Genomic DNA, 17,214 nt, shown 5'->3' with positions numbered 1-17,214 from the left:
AGAGTCAGACGTCTGCTTCTGATGCCGACCAATTGAAAAACTACCTACTTACCCAGGTCTGGCATTTTAGGTTAAACATTTGATGGAGGATCCTGCTGAAGAATTCCTTCAGCAGATGAAACCTCAGGAGGGAGCAGCAAAGTGAATCTGTGTAATAGTCATATCACCTTTCTATTGCGTTCATAGAGTCATGTAGCATGGAAACAGACCTTTAGGTCCAATTTGCTCAAGCCGACCAAGTTTCCCAAACTAAACTAGTGCCAACTGCCTGCATTTAGCCAATATCCTTCCAAACACTTCTTATTCGTATATTTATCCAAATGACTTTTAAACAGTGTAACTGTACACACATCTAACATGTCCGCTGGAAGTTCATTCCACAGAAAAACAAACAGTCTGTTGTGTAAAAAAACACCTTCCTGTCTTTTTAAAAATCTTTCTTCCTTTCACCTTTAAAACATGCCCCATCCTAGAGAAAAAACACTTGCCATTCACTTTATCTGTACCCGCTCATGATTTTACAAACCTCTATACGATCATCCCTCAAACTCCTATATTCTGGTGGAAAGAAGTCCCAGCCCATCCAGCCACTCCTTATAACTCAAACACTCCATTCCTGGCAACACCCTGGCAAATCTCTTCTGAACCCTCTCCAGCTTAATAATATCCTTTCTAGAACATGGAGACCAGAACTGGTCTGGAGACAGTACTCCATAATAGATCTCAACAACGTCCTATACAACCTCACATGATGCCCCACCTTCCTTACCTCAAAAGGTAAGAGCAATGAAGGTAGGCATGCTATATGCCTTCTTAACCACCTTGTCCATACGTGGTGCAAACTTTAAGGAATTATGTACCTGCACGTCCATGGCTCTGTTCTACAACCAAACCCAAGGATCTACTTTTAATTGTATAAGTCGTGGCTGTATTTGTTTTACCAAATGCAATACCTCACATTTACCCAAATTACACTCCATATGCCACTCTTCAGCCCAGTGACCCAATTGTCTCTTTATAATCTTGGATAACCTTCACTGTCCACTATAATCACAAACTTACCAACAATTCCTCTTATTTTCTCGTCTAAATCATTATTATAAATTCAAAACAAAAATGAAGCTTGCACCAGTCCCTGTGGAAACTTTATTAATTAGTCTACCATGCTGAACCTTGTCAAAGGCTTTAATAAAGTGTGAGCAAACAATGTCTACTTTCTCAAAAACTCAATCAAGTTTGTCAGATTTGATTTCCCTCCCACAAAATCATGCCAACTGTTACGCATCATTCCTTGCCTCTCCAAAAACATATAAATCCTATCTTTCAGAATCCCCTCCAACAACTTACCCGCCACCGAAGTCAGCCTCACAGATCTATAGGTCCCAGGCTTCTCCTTACAGCTCTTCTTAAACAAACGGACAATATCAGCCACTCTCCACTCATTCAGGACCTCACAAATGATATATCCTCAACAGATATAAATAATTCCTCCCAAACTTCCCATAATGTCCTACAATCCACTAGATCAAGTCCTAGCAGTTTACTCACCTTTACACTTTCTAATACCTCCAGCACTAACTCCTCTGGTATTGATGTTTTCAAAGCATCAATATTTATTTCCTGAATTCTCCAGCCCCTCTACTTCTTTCTCCAAAATAAAAGCTAACAAAATATTCATTCTATATCCCTCCCTTATTCTAAGATTCAACACAAAGATGACCTCTTTGACTTTAAGGGGCCCTACTCTATCTCTACTTTCTCTTGGTCTTAATGTATTTGTAGAATCTTCTTGCCAACATCTTCATTTTGGAAACCCCTGCACAATCCTGGTAGAGTTTAGCCAGAATCTGTAGCCAGCTTTGCTCAGGTTAATCACTCATGCTCCCATAACAATATGCCATCTCCTACCGAGATCTGGTCTCTTCAGGTCCAAAAAGGTTTCAATTCTGGTTGCAATGGCCCTTTGGCTTCCCTCCATCACCGCTGTTACAGTTTCGCTAGGACTTGATCTTTATGCACCCAAAGTCCAACATTGTCAGCTGTGACTGCAAGTGTATCCAGCAGGTGGTAAAGGCAGCAAAAGGTACGTTGGCCTTCAATGTGAGAGGTTGAGTACAGGAGCAGAGATGTGTTGTTGCAATTGTACAAGACCTTAGTGAGACTACACCTGGAATAGTCTGTGCAGTTTTGGTCTCCATTTCCGTGGAAGAATACTCTTGCTCAAGGGAGCGCAATGAAGGTTTATCAGGCTAATTCCAGGGATGGCGGGTTCTACACACGAGGAGACATTGACTAGGTTGGGATTATTTTTGCTGGAGTTCAGATGACTGAGGGGTGAGGTGGCAGGGGTAGAATCTCAGAGACTTATAAAATTCTAACGGGACTGAACAGAGTAGATGCAGGGAGGATGTTCCCAATGGTGGGTGTGTCCAGTACCAGAAGTCAAAGTATGAGGATTCAGGGTATAACATTTAGGATGAAGATCAGGAGACAAAGAATGGTGAGCCTGTGGAATGCATTACCACAGGAAGCAGTTAAAGCCAAAATACTGACTGCATTAAAGAAATAACTGGACGTAACTTTTGATCCCATTCACCCCAAATGCTATGGGGAGAAAGCAGGATTAGGCTATTGAGTTGGACTATAAGCCATGATTGTGAAGAGTGGCAGAGCAGCCTCAAAGGGCCAAATGGCCTCCTCTTATTCCTATTTTCTATGTCTATGTTTCAGAAGTTTCAAAACCAGTATGGACTCTTCTAGTGGCGGTACTACCGATGGTGTGTCTGCCAGCAGAACGTGGCTCAATGCAGCCACATTAGCTACTTGGCCTCCCGGACAGTGCTCCAACTTGTAATTATACGTTAGTATTGGAGCCCACAGCTGAATTCAGCCTGAAGTCACAGGCAGCACTCCCTTGTCCTCTAAGTTGAGGAAGCAGGGGTTTGAGGCCTGTTATTATTACACATTTATGCCCGTAAAGGTACTGGTGTAACTTCCTGACTCCAAATATGACTGCCAAACCTCCCTTCTTGATCTGGGTAGACTTACACTCTGCATTAGCCAAAGTCTTGGAAGCATATGCAATTGGGCGTTCATCTGCAAATTAGGCTACCTATGAGCTAATACTACCCTGATGCTGTATGGAGTGGCATTACTGGTCAAATCTCGCCTGGGATCACAGTGTGCTAACAGCAGTTTCTTCATTTCCCTGAAAGGTATGGCTTGGCTATGCAACCATTTCCAAGGTGGATCCTTTTTTTAAGAAGTTGATGCAAAGGTTCCAGGATGGGGGTCAGTTTATGCATGAGTTTTCCTTAATAGTTCAACTGCCTGAGGAAAGACCCAAGTTCTGGGACAGATGTGGCAGCCAGGGCACCTTTGATCACCCTCACTTTATCTTCCACCAGGTGTAACGCAGTCTTGTTGACTCTGTAGCCCAAGATGATTAGTTGGGGTGCCAGAAACACATTTTCCCTTCTAAAGCATACAGCCACCTGGAAGAACCATCTAAGGACTATGACCAAGTTCTCCAAGTGCTCCATACTGGTCTTCCCTGTTGTTTGCACATCATTTAGATAAATGGTGACCTGGAATCAATCTTGTAAAATGTTATCCATCATCCACTGAAAAAAATAGCAAAAGCAGACGATACCCCAAATGGCAGTCTTGTATGTTGGTACAAACTATGATGGGTATTAACTGCAATTGCAAGTAAATATGGCTCATGTCCAGCTTCATAAAAGGACAGGCCACCCTTCCAGCTCTGTGTATAAATCTCTGTGAGGGACTGTGTATTTAGCCAGCTGTGAAAAATAGTTTACCATTGGTTTAAAATCCCCTCAAAGGTGAACCAACCTGTCAGCCATCACAATCGGTACGAACGGTTTAATGCTTGCCGCCGTCCTAATTTCTGCCTCTATTTTTGCCTCAAATGGCACTGGAAAAGACTTGCAGAATCGTAGAATTATTTCCTGGTCAACATGCAAGGTGGCCTTATTTGCTGTCATATTCTGGTAAATAAAACCAGAAGATTGGCCTAAGCCAATCAGCCCCTCAAGCTAGCTCCAATCAACGAGATCATGGGTGATTCGACTTTCTTCACGTCCGCTTTCCTGCACTTTCCCCAGAACCCTGGATTTCCCAACTGATCAAAAATCTACCCTACCCTTAAATAAACACAAGAACTCTCTCCCCACAGCCTTCTGTGCCAAAGGAGTTCCAAAGATTCTCAACTCGGAGTCAAAATTCTTCATTTCAGTCTTAAATTTGTGTCACTTCATTCTGACACTATGCTTTTTGGTCCTAGTGTCTCCTGCGAGGGGTAACATCCTGTGAGCACTTACCGTGTCATGCCCTTTAAGAATTCTGCATATTTCAATGAGAACACCTCTCATTCTTCTCAACTCTGGTGAGTAGAGTACCAAAACGTTTAGCTTTTGTTCATAATATAATTCCTCCATAGCAGGGATTAGCTTCAACAAGGCTGGTTGAGTACAAACCCAAATGTTGGAAATAGACTCGTATCAACTGACATCTGAAGATGAAAGGCAAGTTGTGACTTGTTTTGGATGTGACCTGCTGTATCATCACTAGTCTGTAAACCATAATATTCCAGCATTTCTTTATAACTTAAATGGATTAATATTCTAGTGGTAATGCCACTAGAACCATTGACTCTCCACCAGATAATTGTCATTCAGTTTTTGCACTAAGTACCTCTATCCGATTTCTGCAATAATTCCACGGTCATGGTCAATGAATTGTGCTTCCTCTTGCATGGCTACCCATGTGTACCTGCTGGCTTTTATTTTTATTCACATGATTGTTTTAAATTTAATCTGCATCATGGGTGTAAAGACGTAATTTTTAAAATGTGCATTTCATTATCTTTTTCATGGCTGTTGGAATCGGGTTGACTGCTCCCTTGCATGTCAGCTGGGTCAGTCTTAGTTGGTTCAGGTCAGTTCAAGGGTCACTACTATTCAATACTTGGCAATTTCCTGCATTTTTCTAAGTAATTTGGGTGGGAACCAGGCTCACTGCACTGTGGTTAAGAAACATCTCGTGTTTGAACAATGCTGGCTTTTGAATAGACCGATGTAAGAAAGTATATCTGTACTAGAGATATAATATTAAAAACCATAAGCAGTGTAGCGGAAGATTGTTAATGGCCCAAAATTTCCAGGTTCTGGATCAGAAGAGATCAGATGTATGACTAGAGATGGGCACCGGGACCCTGCAGAAATCCCACCGCGCTGACTTTGTGGGCATTCCTGGGAAGTCTAAACATCTAATGTCAATTCTCCTTCTTGCCGAGACCTTGTGAAAAATTGTGTGGGTGTGTTATGAATTAGTGACTTCAGATAATCCCAATTTACTTACTTGGGCAGTTACTTAGGAAATGTTAGAAAAAAATAACATTCTAACTCCTAGGTACAGCAAAACTGACATTTCAGATATCCATCCAATTGCCTCGCAAACCCATCCTTCACACCAAAGCCCTGGCTCCTTTCCCCAAACTCATCACCCGAAACACTTACTCACTCACTTCACTGTTCCTACCCAACTACCTTACCTACTCCAGCCACTTGTACACCTAAAATTCAATCATTCACTAACAAAGAGAAGGTTTGTGACAAGTAGGTTACCTAAATGGGCAAACAGCTGGCAAATTGAGTATAATGTGTGGAAATGTGCAGTTGTTCATTGTAGAAGGAAGAACAAAAGAACAGTGTTACCTAAATGGGGAAACTGCAGAAAGCTGAAGGTAAATTGGGAAGGCATATACTTTTACGAAGAGCTGGACACACGATATATTATGCATTCCCAGTCCTACCACAACAGCAACAAAATGCGGACAAGTAACACTGAACACAAAATACACAATGGTAAACCTGGGAATACAAGCCCTCCCATGGCATTCCCCAAACTGCCAGCAACCTTCCACTTGATCAGCTTCTTCTGTGACCTGATTCCAACACTCAGCTGTCTACTAAATGCCTGGAACCTCTGCTGTTGTTCCAACAACACACAGCTGTCCAAATGCTCTTGACTCCTCACTGAGTCCCTCACAGAATGTTCGCAGTACAGCTAAAAGCAGATCTTCTAACTTCTACTCTGCTCATGTATCTCTCCCTTACTCACAACCTTTTCTAATTGCCTGTGGCCTTTAAAATTTGTCCAAGATCCGCAAACTGTATAGAGTAAACTACTGAAAACTTTAAAACAAGCCCTATGCTATTGCTAGACAGAATTTTGTAACAGCTCAATAATAATATCCTTGAGAGTATGAGAACCTCGAAGGTTACATTCTTACAGAATGCTGGATTTGGATTCCATCACACAGCTATAAAGTTGCATCAATAAGTTTACCAAGTTAATTGAAAACCTTTCTGGGTTACCTCCATGCTTTGTACCAGGTGGCAGCTACAGCCCTTAGATCTGATTAATTCAGTGTTCATGGACAGGAGAGAGTGAGTCTGCAAGTGAGGCAACACATACAGCAGCAGTACAGGAACTTTAGACTTTGCAATTGTCCAACAGGTTGAGGCTCTTCAAGTTTATTTGGATGACAGAGAGAGGAGCTACAGATTGGACGAGCCAACTGGCCACAGCATCATGTGCAGAAAGCAATTCATGAAGGGAGAACAAACAAGGCAGGCATTGGTCACAAGGTGCTTGACAATATTATCTGCACCAATGGGTAAGAGCCCAGAAGGCTCTATTGCCTGTTGGTGCCAGAGTTCAGGACATCTACACAGGGCTGGAGGGGATACCATTGTCATGGTCTATCAGTACAAACGTGGGCAGGACAAAAGGGAGGTTATGCAGCATCAGTGCAAGGGTCTGAGCATCAAGTTATGAAAATAAAATCTCAGAAGTTAATAATCTCTGGATTATTACTTCAGCCATGTTCTGGTTCTAGCACCAGCACTGCGTAAAGTGGGATCTATAATGGTGGGACAGTCTACACTTCACTATGCTTGGGCCAGTTTCTAGTGAGTCACAGAGGAAGGAAAGAAGGTTTTCAACAAAATATATGGACAAAGTTTCAAACTTGGGAAGGTGTGGTAAATTAAGAGGAGAAACAATGTATTGGAGTAAAGTATTAGTCAGGGAAATGAAACTGACTGAAAGGAGCAGAGAGAATAAATCTCAGTATATCACTTGACAAGGCTAGAAGTTACAAAACTGAAAGGACATATATGATGCATGTAGCATTCAAAACAAAACAAAATGAACCAAGGGCACAAACATAACTAAATATGCATGATCTGCTAGCTACTACAGAGACACAGCTGTAGAAAGACATGGATTGGAATATGAATACGGAAGTGTATGTGAGATTTAAGGTGGCAAGAAGCTAGAAAAAGATGGAGGAATGGCTCTAACAATTAATCATGGTATTACCACAAGAGAGAGATTATCTGAGCTTGGAAAGGCAGGACGCAGAAGTGATTGGAGCAGAAATACAAAATGCTAAAAGGCAAGAAATCACTTGAGGGAGTTATGTACAGACATCCAAACAAGCTGAGCATAAAGGAGGGGAAAGCAGAGTATAAAGTATAATGGGAGCTCGTCAGAAAGGTACTCTAATAATCACAGGGGATTTTAACTTACATTTGGGCCTGAAAAATCAAATGGGTAGCAGTAGCTTAGATGAGGAGTTAACAGAATATCATCAGAATTGTTTCTTAGAACAGCACATTCTGGAACCAATTAGAGAGCAGGTATTGGGCAAAGAGACAGGATCGATCAATTACATCATAATGAAGGCATCCCTAGGTAACTGCAATCATAATTTTACATTCAGTTTGTCGGACAGAAAAATGAAATCAAGACTACTATTTTATAATTGCCCTCACTTAAGTTTAAAGGCATGAAAGCAGAGTTAGCTAAAGTGGACTGGCAAACTGAGTTAATGGATTAGGTAAGAGAGACGCAGTGGCAAACATTTCAAGGATATTTAAAAATATTCAGAATAGGTACAGTCTAACAATAAAGAACATTCCCGAGGGGAAGACCCACCATCCATGGTCAATGAAAAGTTAAATATATCAAACTTGAAGAAATGCATATAATTTCACAAGACAGGTGACGGGGTAAAGATTGGACAGAATACAAAAAGCAGCAAAGAATAAATAAAAAATGTCTAAGGGAAAGCTTGCAGTGGCCATTGGAGTTTAATTTAGACAAATGTGAGGTGTTGCATTTTGGTAAGGCAAATCAAGGTAGGACTTATACACCAAGTGATAGGTTCCTGGGGAGTGTTACCAAACAAAGAAGCCTTTGAGTGCAGGTTCATGTTTCTTGAAGCTGGAGTCACTGGTAGACAGGGTTATGAAGTAGGCATTTGGCATGCTTGCCTTTATTGGTCAGAGTATGAGTATAGGAGTTGAGGCATGGACAGGGTGATTAGCCAAGGTCTATTTCCCAAGGTAGGAGAGTCTAAAACTAGAGGACATAGGTCTAAGGTGAGAGGGGAAAAATTTTTGAAAAAGGATCTAAAAGCAGCTTTTTCACGCAGAGTACAGGATGAGCTGCATGAGGAAGTGGTGGAGGCTGATGCATTTTAAATATTCTAATTGTATCTGGATGGGTACATGATTAGGAAAGGTTCACAGCGATATGGACCAAATGCTGTCAAATGGGACTAGATTGGTTTAGGATTAGCAGTTGGCATGGACAGGTTGGGCTGAAGGGTCTGCTTCCATGCTGTACAGCTCTATGACTATAAAGAGAAAGTAGCTAGAAATACATAAACAAATACTACAAGGTTCTATAGATACTTAAAAAAATGAAGTGACCATTGATCCTTTAAAACAGGCAGGGAATTAATAATGGAAAGTAATGAACGACAGATGAATCAATGAGAAGGAAGTGCCACAGTTGTAATGTCAGTGGACTCAATCTAGAATTTCAGTCACTGGTCTGAGGACACAGGTTTTATTTTTAAAAATTGTTTAAAAATATCTAAAATAAAAGATGTTCTGTTTAAATTTGTTAATAACACAAAAGGTAGGAAACTAAGTACACTACAGAGGGATATGGATAAGTTAAGTCAAATGCCAAGATCTGGCAAATGAAACAATGTAGGAAAATGTGAAATTGTCTATTTTGGCAAGAAGAATAACAAAGAAGCATGTCAGCTAAATAGCAAGCGGCTGCCGAGTTCTGTGATGCAAACGGATCTGAGTGTACAAGTAAATGAATTGCAACAGATTAGTGTGTAGGTACAGCAAGTAACTTGGAAATCTTTGTGATGGGAATTGAATATAATGGTGGGAAGGTTATGTTCCAGTTATACACCATTGGTGAAACCACATCTGAAGTATTGTGTACAGTACTGGTCATCTTATTTAAGCAAAGATGTAAATATCTTGGAAGCAATTCAGAGAAAATTTACAAAAGTGTTACCAGGAATGGCTGGGTTATCTCACAAGGATAGGTTAGGTTTGTGTCCACTAGAGTTAAGAACAGCACAAGGCGACTTGAGTGAAACATATAAATGATGACTTGGATTTCACTGGGCTCAAGACAAATAGGGCAGAGATGTTTGAACTCAGAGAGAACAAGGTCATGAATAAGGTTTCAAGGTCGCAGGAGTGTACCAGCAGGCAGGAAGGTGGTTTGAAGTGTGGCTACTTTAACACTAGGAGCATCCAGAATAAGGTGGTGAACTTGCAGCATGGGTTAGTACCTGAGACTTCGATGCTGTGGCTATTTCGGAGACATGGCTAGAGCAGGGACAGGAATGGTTGTTGCAGGTTCAGGGGTTTAGATGTTTCAGCAAGATCAGGAAAGGTAGTAAAAGAGGGGGAGATGTGGCATTGTTTGACAAGGACAGTATTATGGCGGTACAAAGGATGTTTGATGAGGAGTCATCTGCTGAGGTTAGAAACAGGAAAGGAGAGGTCACCCTGTTGGGAGTTTTCTATAGGCCTCCAAATAATTCCAGAGATGTAGAGGAAAGGGTAACAAAGATTATTCTGGATAGGAGCGAAAGTAGCAGTGTAGTTGTTATGGGGGACTTTAACTTTCCAAATATTGACTGGAAACACTATAGTTCAAGTACTTTAGATGGGTCAGTTTTTGTCCAACGTGTGCAGGAGGGTCTCCTGACACAGTATGTAGATAGGCCAACAAGAGACAAGGCCACATTGGATTTGGTACTGGGTAACGAACCAGGCCAGGTGTTAGATTTGGAGGTAGGTGAGCACTTTGGTGATAGTGACCACAATTCGGTTATGTTTACTTCAGCAATGGGAAGGGATAGGTATATACACAGGGCATGAATTGTATGGTGAATTGTACAGCAATTCTTCAAAAATCATGAAACCAATTATTTCAAAACAAACTGAAATGGAGGGTGGTGTTTTCAAATAAAAAATACTCACTTGAATAATTAATCCAACTTGCAGTGTTTTGTTTTAAAAACAAATCAACCTGATCAGACACATTGTGACACATCTGGGGCAGGTGGGTCACAAAATTGGAAATTTTAGCTCAGATGTAGGGACCACCAGACCAATAGTTCCCGGATCTAACTTGTATTCTATATTAAATACTGCACTAATAGCGTTCTGGGTGTATCCATGTCAAAGAACTACAATGGTTCCAAAAGGTGCCTCATGAATACATTCTCAAGGGCAGACAGGGAAGAGCAAAGAAGCTTGCCCAACTAGTGATGCCCACATCCCATGAACATTTTTTTTTGGGGGTGGGGGAAAACAGCTATACAGACAAAATTAGAGATTAACGCACACATCTTAAGTGGCCAATAAAATCTAAAAGAAAGCCCATACTTATTTAATGTCTTTCACAACCTCAGAACATTCTAAACTATCATGTAATAACATTAAGGCAATCTAAGGGATAAATGTTCAACAGGAAGGACCCAAGGGAAGAAATCCCTGATGTGCACAGCAAGTGTTGTGGGAACTTTGAATTTTAAAAAAGAGAAGGCAGACAGCATTTAACATCTTATCTGAAAGACTGAACCTGACAACACAGCACTAATAGCACCACAATGAATATCAATTTAGACTTCAAGTTGAATGCTCTGGAGTAAGACTCCAATCTGAAGATCAACAGACTAAAAATATTAAAAACTTCACTGAGGATTATAAATCTCATTACATATGAAGAACTGATTTACCACACATGTCTAAACTTAAGATATTTGACATACCACCAGCATTTATTTTCAGTGCATTTCTCTGGAAAATTTCAACATTTCAGATAATTACAATAATCTTGTGTAATTTACTGAAGCCCTTCAGGAAATCACTTATGCCATCCCTTAACTCATGTTATTTTTGTTAAAGCAGTCTTGTATATAATTAACTGTTGGAAGTTATCACTGAAACAGGTAAACGTGGTATTTTGCTCAGCTCTCAAAAAAAGTGATGACATTACCAGTTAATCCATTTTTGATGGTCTTGGTTGAAGGAAAAATATTGGTCAAGGTGACAGGAAAATATACCAACTATCTTCAGAGAACACCATGAAATCTTTACAGTACACCTGAACCATCAGAAAAGACAGACAGACTTAATATTTTAACTTAAAGACTTTAAACAATAAAACACATGCTTTATCACTATTTAACTGGATAGATGAACTAATCAAGCCCACGAATGAGCTTGAACTCACAACCTTCATGCAAAATATAACTTGTCATATGGAATTCCAATTCAGATTCATGAAGAAAATTTAACTACCTAATGCCCAACACTGTCGAGTTACTCTCATCAATTGTCAAACTGTCAACGTCCTATTGGGAGGTCAGGCATTATCCAAAAAGATGAGGGAAGGAAAATCAGCAGATCTGACAATGCCAAAGGAGGACCATGAAGCGATGTTGATCTACTCCATTTGGAATTTACATTGTCCGGTCTGTTATGGTGAGTTGTGTCATTTCCAATTCTGTTCTGTATGGGTTTGTACTTGGGGTCCAATTCTATAATGTTTGTTGATTGCATCGCTAGTTGACAACGGTGCCGCTAGGAATTCCCATGCGTGTCGAAGACTGGCTTGGGCTATGATGGTTACTTTGTCCCAGTTAAACTGATGGCCTTCACTGGTCCTAGTGCACTGATATTAGGGAAAGTTCATTGTGTCATTTGGCTGCTAGCCAATGGTCCTGTATTCTCATGGTCTCTAATACCCACAACATGCAGAACCAGCGTAGTTTACGAAACACCATGCAATGACTGCCACAAGTATTACATTGGAACATTGGACAGACTAGGAAGGAAACTAGCCATCAGAGTACAGAACCATCAGCTAGCATAAAAACAGCACGACAAACTTTCCCTAATATCAGTACACTCTGACAATGAAGGCCAGTTTAACTGGGACAACGTACTATAGTAGCCCAAGCCAAACAATGACACACACGGGAATTTCTAGGGGCATTGTTGTCAGCCCATAATGCAATCAAAGGTATAGAACTAGAACCCAAACACAAACCCATACAGAACAGAACTGGAAATAACAACTCACCATAACAGACCGGATAGTATAAATTCCAAGCGGAGTAGAATAACATCGCTTCATCGGATGCTTCACTGATGATGTTGCCTAGAATGATGCCAACATGTCTGAACGAAAACAGGCCAGCTTGGCGAGCAAGTTCTCCTATTCTGTAACTATGTCCCCTAATCCGAGATGCCATCAGTGGGAACATGATCTCAGCACTTAGTTTGATTATTGATTCTGAGAGATTTGCCAATGTTTCAATAAGTTCTCCCCTCATTCTTTTTAACCATCGTGAATAAAGGTCTAACCTGTTTAGTTAGTCTTGATATGTCACCTCTTTATCCCAGGAATCAGCATTGTGAATCTGTTTTGAACTGCTTCCAATGCCAACATATCCTTTTTTAAATACAATGCCAAAATTGTATACAGCACTCCAGACGTATCCTCACCACACCCTGCACAGTTGTAACAAAACTTTCCTATTTTTAAATTCCAACCCTCTGCAATGAAGATCAAAATTTCATATGTCTCATTAATTAGGACATTGGTTAGACTACTTTTGGAATACCGCATGCAATTCTGGTCTCCTTCTATTGGAAGGAGGCTGTTAAACTTGAAAGGGTTCAGAAAAGATTTACAACGATGTTGCCAGGGCTGGACGGCTTGGGCTAAATGGGGAGGACTTCAGCTACAGGGACAGGCTGAAGCAGCTGGGGCTATTTTCCCTGGAGAATCAGGACTGAGAGGTGACTTTATAGAGGTTTATAAAAATCACGAGGGGCATGGATAGGGTAAACAGACAAAGGTCTTTTCCCTGGGGTGAGCAAGTCCAAAACTAGAGAACATAGATTTAAGGTGAGAGCAGAAAGATTTAAAAGGGATCTAGGGGACAATTTTTTTATACAGAGTGGGGCATGCAAGGAATGAGCTGCCAGACGAGGTGTGGAGGCTGGTACAATTACAACATTTAAAATGTATCTGGTGGTTATAAGAAGAGGAAGAGTTTAAAGGGATTTGGACCAAATGCAGGACTAGATTTATTTAGGGTATCTTGTCGCATGGGCAAATTGGACCAAAGGGTCTGTTCTGCGCTGTGCATCTCTATGACCCTAATTACTTGCTCTTCCATGCTTTTTGTGTTTCATGCTCGGGAACATCCAGATACCTCTGTGCTGCATATGTTTTGCAGTCTCTCTCCATTTAAATAACTGGCTGCCTTTTGATTCTTCCTACCAAAGTGCATGACCTCCCACTATGCTACATTAAACTCTACCAAGCTTTTGCCCACTCATTCAAGCCATGTATCATCCCCCTATAGTTCCTTCTGTTCTCATTATCACACTTCTTTTGCACCTTCAGAAAATCTGGATACATTTCACTCTGTGCCCTCCAAGTCATTAACAGTAAGTAATTGAGGCTCTAGAAGTGATCCTTGTGGCACTCTGCAATTCACATCTTTCCAACTTGTAAAATACCATTAACCCTGACTCTGTCTCCTGTGTTTCAAACAAATGCTCATCCATGCTATTACGCTCAACACCATAAGCTCCTACCTTGTGCAATAATCTTTTGTGTGAAACTTTAGCGAATGCTTCCTGGAAATCCAAATATACTTCATCTATTGCTTCTGCATTATCAAAAGTTTGTTATATCCTCAAAAAAGTCCAACAAATTTGTTAAACATGATTTCTCTTCAATAAAACCATGCTGAATCAGTTTGATTGTATTTAGCTTTTTGAAATATCCTGCTATTTCTTCCTTAAAACTCTGGCATTATCCAAAGACAGCTGTTAAGTTAAATGGCCTATAGCTTACTACTTCCAGCCTCTTCTTGAACAGGGGCCCAACATTAGTGGCTCCAAGTTGCTGGAATCCTCCCAGAACTTAGTTTATTCTTGAATATGTTGACCAATGCTTTGACAATCTCTGCAGCCAGTTCTTTCAATACCCTAAGCTACAGGCTATCAGGTCATCAGGTCCTGGTAAGTTGTCTGTCTTCAGTCTCAGTTTGTCACAAATACAAATTAGTAATCCCTCACAATAGAAACTTTTTGCAAGACTTTTCCATTTCGGATCTTGATTATCTCATATTTTTGGGATGTTTACTGTGTCCTCAACCATGAAGCTTAATGCTTCATGCTCAAAATATTCATTTAAATCCTTCGCCATTTCCCAGTTCGCTGTTATCAGTTCTGCAGTCACATCCTCCCAGAGTGCAGCACTTTTTATAATCATAGCAGCTCTTTTAGCTCATGCTGATTTACTTCCAATTTTCTCTCTCTATATTAGTTTTTCAGGTGTCTGCTACTAGTTCCAAAAATTCCCAATCCTATGTTTTACTGCTCTTGCCGCTCTGTATGCCTGGTTTTGATTGGATATATTCCTTGACCACCTTTGTTAGCCATAGGTGGTTCATTCTTCTCATACCTTCCTCCTTTTTGACAGGAATAAATCTTTGCTTAGCATTAGAAGATATTGGCTAAAATACCTGCTTGTCTGCCACTTCTCCCAGCCCATGTCACTCAACCTTTTCTATATATAACGTTGTAATTGCTCCTAATAAAGATGAACCCAGAGGTTTAGACCAATGTTGTTCTTCCTCAGACTGAATCTGAAACTTTACCATGTTGTGATCACTAATCCCAGATAATCCTTTGAGATCTCTTACTAACTCTACCTCATTATGCATTACTAGATCTTTGGTGGGACAAAGGGCCATAGGGCCTCTTCTGTACTAAATGATCATAACTAAAAATAGCCTGTTTCCAGATAGGTTGTACAACATGCTGCTCCAGGAAACAACTCCTGATGCACTTCTACAAATTCATCTTTCATGTTACCGTTGCCCACCTGATCCTTTGGCAATCCCTCAATAACTAAGTCAAATTATTGTTCTGCATACTAAAATTTCTTACATTTTGAAGACATTTTTGTAAATATTCCGTATTTCCAATCAGTTGAGACATGACATATTTGCAAGCTTATAAGGCGTATCGCCTGTTGATGAAAATGGGTTTAAACTTTCACTCCAGACAATTAAACAGATGTTCTGGGTGCATCTCAACAATTTTGAGGGTGTGCTTTTACATGAGACATAATATATACACAATGGCCTTGGTTTGGCATCTTGTATGATCCATAACTTCACTCACAGGAGGAGGGGAGTTCTACAGATATTTTGGGCAATATTTATTCCTCACTCAACATCTTATTAAAAAAAAATTGAAAAAAATTCTGAAGGAGAATCACTGGACCTGAAACATTAATCTGCTTCCCTCCTACAAATTCTGCCAGACCTGCAGAGGTTTTCCTGCAAAATGTGTTTTTGCACCTTCTAAAAATGACCTGACTACTTCCAAATTATTTATATTTCTCTTGCTAGCTGCAGCCTAGACGTGGCAGATGCTGGGACGAACACACTCCCAGCTCAGTCCAAAAGTAAAAACGCAAAAATGTGACTAATGCTCTGGATTTTCACTTATTACATTACTTGCTGAAATAGGTTGTAATGATTTTTACTTAAATACGACACAATTTTGGGTTGTGATTAAGATTTGAAATTGACAATTCAAATTGTTTAAGAACTTCAAATAACTCGTTCTATCCAATGAAAGACTTACTTCTAATGAAACAAACTGCTTGTTACATCGTTACTTGCTAAAAGGTAAGAATTCGAGTGGAAAATTCATGAAGTCTTCCACTCCAGAGCCGCTTACGTAGACACAACTGTGATTCTTTTGTTGTAGATTTATAATGCTGTCGGAGAAATCTCTGCGCGAGAAATAAAAAATCACTTTACTTCTTCTTTACCCAGCCCCCTCCCCAATTAATCGTGTGCGAATTTCTGAACCGAAATGTGGCCTGAAATTCTGAGACATTGAGCTAAAACGAACGGGCAAATTGACATTCAGGGAAAATATCAGATCTTCAGATTAACCTAAATGCAAGGGCAGTTTTGTTTTAAAAAAAACATTCCACAACTTCATCTGGAAGACAAGTCACAGATCATCTTCCTCCCCGCCATGATTGTCAGAATTTGCCGTTGATTTTTTAAAAAAATAATGGCAAAAAACATTTCGAACAGTAAGATTCCCGAAAGGTCACCACAAAGAGCTCACAATAACAGTCGCCCTCAGAGGCAGCCGACACAGGAAAAAGCCCAACTCATTGCCCCTTCTCGGTCCGCACCGCTGTTGCCCCTTCCCGGTCCGCACCGCTGTTGCCCCTTTCGGGTCCGCACCGCTGTTGCCCCTTCCCGGTCCGCACCGCTGTTGCCCCTTCCCGGTCCGCACCGCTGTTGCCCCTTCCCGGTCCGCACTGACCACTCACCGGCTGCATCTCTCCTCATCCACCGAGGTCCGGTCAGCCTTTCCCCACACATCCTCACCGCGCCTGTGCCATCACTCCGTGACTATACACAACCGGCTCGACGGATCACCCTCCATTCGCGGCGAAAAGCAGCACTTTACGACGCCCTTCGCCGAGACAAAGAGCGCCGGCTGGCGTCAAGATGGTCCCGCCCGCTGTGCATTATGGGCCTGTAGCGTGTGAGCTCAGAGGATTGTGTAAACATTGCTGCCCAGCTGGTTAATGTTCTTATGCCTGCCAGGGGCCATCCTCTTCAAGTCACTGGCACCACAGGATCATGCAATTACTATTAATTGTACAATTACTTCATGCCAATCTCCTGCCTCTTCCCCACATTCCTGCACACCATTTCCATTTTCCCAA

The 17,214-nt window shown here is 41.0% G+C and overlaps 1 protein-coding gene across 5 annotated transcripts in view; it reads right to left on the bottom strand.

Annotated features, from left to right (window-relative positions):
- Positions 1–16,994, bottom strand: part of si:ch73-236j9.2 (solute carrier family 35 member E2A) — a 38,266-nt gene extending 21,272 nt beyond the window's left edge. The window contains exons 1-3 of one of the 5 annotated variants that reach the window (XM_048561372.2): positions 16,813–16,994; positions 16,104–16,254; positions 11,419–11,526 (exon numbers count right to left, since the gene is read on the bottom strand). The gene's annotated coding sequence lies outside the window, so the exon portion shown is untranslated. Of the gene's footprint in view, positions 1–11,418; positions 11,527–16,103; positions 16,255–16,601; positions 16,725–16,812 lie in introns of those variants that run through there. The other 4 variants (XM_048561374.2, XM_059655555.1, XM_048561373.2 and 1 more) reach the window with 4 other exon arrangements.
- Positions 16,995–17,214: the final 220 nt, after the last annotated feature.

This window comes from Stegostoma tigrinum, chromosome 28 (genome assembly GCF_030684315.1).
Source record: "Stegostoma tigrinum isolate sSteTig4 chromosome 28, sSteTig4.hap1, whole genome shotgun sequence".
Taxonomy (NCBI): Eukaryota; Metazoa; Chordata; class Chondrichthyes; order Orectolobiformes; family Stegostomatidae; genus Stegostoma; species Stegostoma tigrinum.
This window is presented reverse-complemented; position numbering and strand designations above follow the sequence as displayed.